Source organism: Dendrobates tinctorius, unplaced genomic scaffold, assembly GCF_039654945.1.
Source record: "Dendrobates tinctorius isolate UK_male_01 unplaced genomic scaffold, ASM3965494v1 ptg000084l, whole genome shotgun sequence".
In the NCBI taxonomy this organism is placed as follows: Eukaryota; Metazoa; Chordata; class Amphibia; order Anura; family Dendrobatidae; genus Dendrobates; species Dendrobates tinctorius.
In genome coordinates, this window is record NW_027361752.1 from 15,049,712 (window position 1) to 15,054,233 (window position 4,522).

Below are 4,522 nucleotides of genomic sequence, written 5' to 3' on the forward strand. Positions count from 1 at the left end.
GCAATTGATAATGGAGCTGGGTTACATATATATTTCTATAAGAAGGAGACCATAAATGTTTTTGTAAAGATTATGTGCTGTTCAGTCGCTGGTAACTGGCATATTATGTACAATGCTCAGTGGTCATGGTTATAAGTGGTGCTCTTGCGCCTGTCAGTGTGGCTTCTGGTGTGCCGAACCCAGGCTGGGTAGAAATGTTAAGTATTTTGTTGCATATGTCCTAGCACCTGTTTGTTTAATTTTGCCTTCACGGATATAATAAACTTTTTGCATCAACAAAAAACCCAGGGTGTGTGATGAATGCTCTTATTTTGGACTTCATACCCAGTTCCACCTTCACCTCGCTAGACGACAATGTACACACAAATCAACTAATAAACTATGTGAATTCTGATTAAAGATTAACAGAACAATCCACAGAGGTTTGAGTTTCAGTCGTATTTCCTGAAATTTGCAGTCTCATGCAAATTCAATTATTTTTAGATTAAAAACACAGTTGGCAAAAAAAAATTGTCTGGCACCATTTCCCATACAGCTGACGCATCAGAGATCAAAAGTCATATTGCTTTTCTGCATGGACCTCCCCATAATGCCCTGCAGCTATAGCTTACTGATTATCTTACGGTAGTCAGTACCTGGGACAGCACAAATTAGCTTTTCCTAGTGAAGCACAGATAATATGGCAAAGTCGTCTTTCATCTCCAGAGTCACTGGGTAAGTCTCCTGTCACATTTAAGTTCTTATGGTCAGTGGGGTTCTTTTTGTGTCCTGCAGAGTGTAAGCTCTTATGATCATCGTTGACCTTTCTCTCTTTTTCTCTCTTGTAGAGTGTAAGCGCCTATGGAGATCAGGATCCTTGCTCTCTTCCCTGTTGAATGTAAAAAATTATAGTCAGTGGAGGTCTGCTCTCGCTCACTCTCTCTCTTGTAGAGTGTAAGCACTTATAGACAACAGGGTCATCTCTCTCGCTCTCCTGTAGAGTGTAATTTCCCCAGGTCGGCGGGGTCGTCTCTCGTTTATAGAGTGTAAGCCCATATGGTCAGCTGGTTACTTTCTCTGTCACTCTCTCTCTTTTGCCCCACATGTATTTTCCGAGCAACTACAAACTTTCCAGTATTGAGATTAGTGAAAGTATCTAAATAACACTGTGTTACCAAGGTTTTGTCCCTCAGACAATTTTGAGTGTTCCTGATAGATTTTTTCATGAGATTTCAGAAATTACTTCACATTTTTCCAATCATGTAAGGTTTTTAAGAAATGATACGAAACATTAAAATATTCTGCTATAATTCCAAAAACTCATATATGAACTTTTTCTGAAACAATATATTCTGAATTTTCCACTGAAATAACTGTAGGGATTCAACTCTCTTAGGTGCGACGGGAGACAACCAGGAGGCACGTTCCTTTAAAAGTTCTTAGGGTTTATTGCTCCATAACCCATAAACCAGCACATCACATAAGGAATAGCCTTTAGCTCAGGCGAAAGCAAGTATAAGTGTCCATGGTTTCAGGCTCAGTCCTGGAGCCTCAGCAAAACACAGTAGGCTTATCCGTCCTCACATACAGCCAATATGCACAGGCCTCCCCGTGTCAGCAGCCTCAGCACGTGGTCTTCATGAAGGTAGCACACCTTCTTCCACCTAGGCCTGCCGGGACCTTTCACATGGCTCAATCAGATCCATGCTCTCTCTCCCATGTGACCTACTCTGGTTACCTTATATGGTCCGTAGCCACGCCCACCGGGTCACATGACTATGACCTCATCACAGGTCCTTCAAGCATTCATACACATATACTTTATTATGATACTCTTAAACACACCACTGGGTAGATTTGTAGATAGCTCTCGCTGACACAGTGTAACAACAGCTCAGCAGTGCCTCTGCTGATCAGCACATAAGCAAGCCTTCAACTCAAGGCCACCTACCTTGAGATACATAACGATCTTTCAGCATCCTATACCCATAACCACAATGGATATGACTGTAGGCCCATCCTGGGACACCCACACAGCACCCCCTAGCGGACATAGTGGTCACTGCACCAAATAACATAAATCGCTGATCTACACATATGCAACCACTTATGCGAATTCCACGCAGGCGCAGTGAATCATTTGGTTGACCGTGTACGGAGCATACCACATCTCCTGGGTAGGGGAGGAATCAAAAGACAATGCTGACATACTTAGAGCATGGCTGAATGGATCACGATCTTCAATGCCATTCGCTGTCCCAATGATATAGAGACAGCAGAGAGATCATGTAACAGATTGCTACTTCTGCCTTACAAATGTAACAGGATATTCAGCAAAGAACAAGAAATTAATGGAATATCCTAATCTTCTTTCAGCCATAAGACCTGTGCCACATGATGAAAGTCTTCATGTTCCAAAGCTGCCCCCAAAGTATGGACAATGGAGGATGACGAAGAAGAACTAACAAAGTCAGTGGAAAATGAAACTGTTACAGACCCAAACTTTGAGCCTTCTACATCTAATCCACATCTGTCCAGTCAATCTGATCTGAGTGACTTGGTCAGAGATTTGAAATAGTCAAAGAGGCAGGCAGAATTATTGGGATCAAGGCCTCAAGAACAGAATATCTTATTACCAGGAACAAGAGTTTCTGTTTTTTTTGCAATCGTCATGAAGTCCTTAATCAATTTTTCAACCATGTTGACAGTTTAACCTTGGGCTTGTTTGGTGCTCTTGGATGTGAACATGACCCGAAAGAATGGCAACAGTTCATTGACTCGTCAGTTTTAATTCTGAAGGCTGTTTTACTACACAACAGAAATATCTATGCTTCTTTACTAGAGTTGAGCGACTTTTGGTTTTTTAGGGTCGCGTTTCGTTTCGTGAAACCCGACTTTTCCAAAAGTCGGGTCGAGCAAGATCGTCCGATTATAGGGAAAAGTCGGGGTCGTCCCGAAACACGAAACCCAATGTAAGTCAATGGGGAATAAAAGTCGGCAGTGAGAGGATGACAGGAAACACACCAACAGTGCCCATTTGAATGCCAAAAGCATCAATTCTTCTTACTTAAGCTTGTCAACCTTAATTAACTTCATAATACAAGTAACGCACTGAAAAATGGGGGTTATTTGGCTACAGTTGTGGGGGGGGAGGGCTGGCTCCAGGTTTTCATGTGCCCTGGGCGAAAGAGCGCCCCTTTAACACATACCACAACTCATCATGCTCCGATACGGCAGAGAAATAGCGGTATAGTACAATGAAAAATACTTCACTTTTTACAGCTCATGACAAGGCCCATCTATTTCTCCATACAGAATCATTGGTCCCATATAATGTTTGAAACAGTATATGATGAGCTCCACATAATGCTACAGTATATGTTGGTCCCCATGGATGAAGCTCCACTGTCTTATGGGCCCAAATAATGCTCCAAACATAATGGGCCCCATTTCTAATGCTCTAGTGTATAATGGGCCCTGTAAATGCTGCTCCAGTGTCTGATGTTCACCTTTGGAATGTTCCAGTGTATGGTGGGCCCCATCTATCATTCTCCAGAGTATAGTGCTCCCCAAAAATTGCTGTCCCAACATTGAAAACAATGAAATAAGTCTCCTCGCTAGGGAATCCCTGTACTAGTCTGCACTCCTCGTCGTTCCCATCTTCCATCTCACTGCACAGTATTTCAACCTTGCAAGTGCTGTGATCCTGAACAAGCAGGGGGGGCCCACTCGTTGGCGACGGCACTGGCACAGGGCCCCTGATAGTATGGTGGTGTGTCTGATGGCGGGTGGGCCGAACCTGCACTTTCATCTGCAGCTTCCTCTTTGTCACCGTGTAAGATGGAACTGTATATGGGAAGGGTAACCTGAGTTTCATCAGGGTCAGATTCAGGCCGTGTAGCGTGCGAGGGGAATGTAGTTGTCTGGGTCAATGTACCAGCAGATTCATCGAGCAGTGGCTGGGCATCAGTGCACTTGTGTCGCCCCCAAGAGTACGGTCGCCACAGTGGCATTACCTTCTTCCTAGGGAGTGTGATGTTATGCTTGGGGGCAACGAACGATCTCTCTAGCAGGTTAACTGATTGGGCGGCGTTATTCCCACGAGTCATGACCCTCCAAACAGCGTTCATGAAGGCAAAGTGTTTGTTTTACGTGGGCAGTATGGTTGCAAAGCTGAACCTTAAAGGAATGTCCAGAAGGGCACCACCATGAGTGGAGCCTACGCTTTAATTCGACTCCACATGGGAAACCTCAACCATGCCAGCTACAGAACAGATGCACACATTGCAAGCTTAATTCCGTTAACGAACGAGACTCCGTCATGCCCCGCGGTCCGAGTCCGGCTTACTAGAGGGACACGTGAGGCTCTGGCACATGAGATTGGCCAATAACTGGTGAGTCATGTCCTTACATGTCCGTGGCTGCATGTGCGCTACACTGAAAAGGCCAGCGTTTGTCGCTTACAGGTGCAGATAACCCGCTGAACAACGTTAGTGATGGGGATCTGTGATTACAATTATTACCCACGAACGATGATTTCCCA

The 4,522-nt window shown here is 44.4% G+C and overlaps 1 long non-coding RNA gene across 1 annotated transcript; it reads left to right on the top strand.

Annotated features, from left to right (window-relative positions):
- The first annotated feature begins 586 nt into the window (after positions 1-586).
- Positions 587-2,750, top strand: LOC141097512 (uncharacterized). The gene is made up of 2 exons (XR_012233971.1): positions 587-714; positions 2,356-2,750. It is a non-coding gene; the product is annotated as an uncharacterized lncRNA (long non-coding RNA).
- Positions 2,751-4,522: the final 1,772 nt, after the last annotated feature.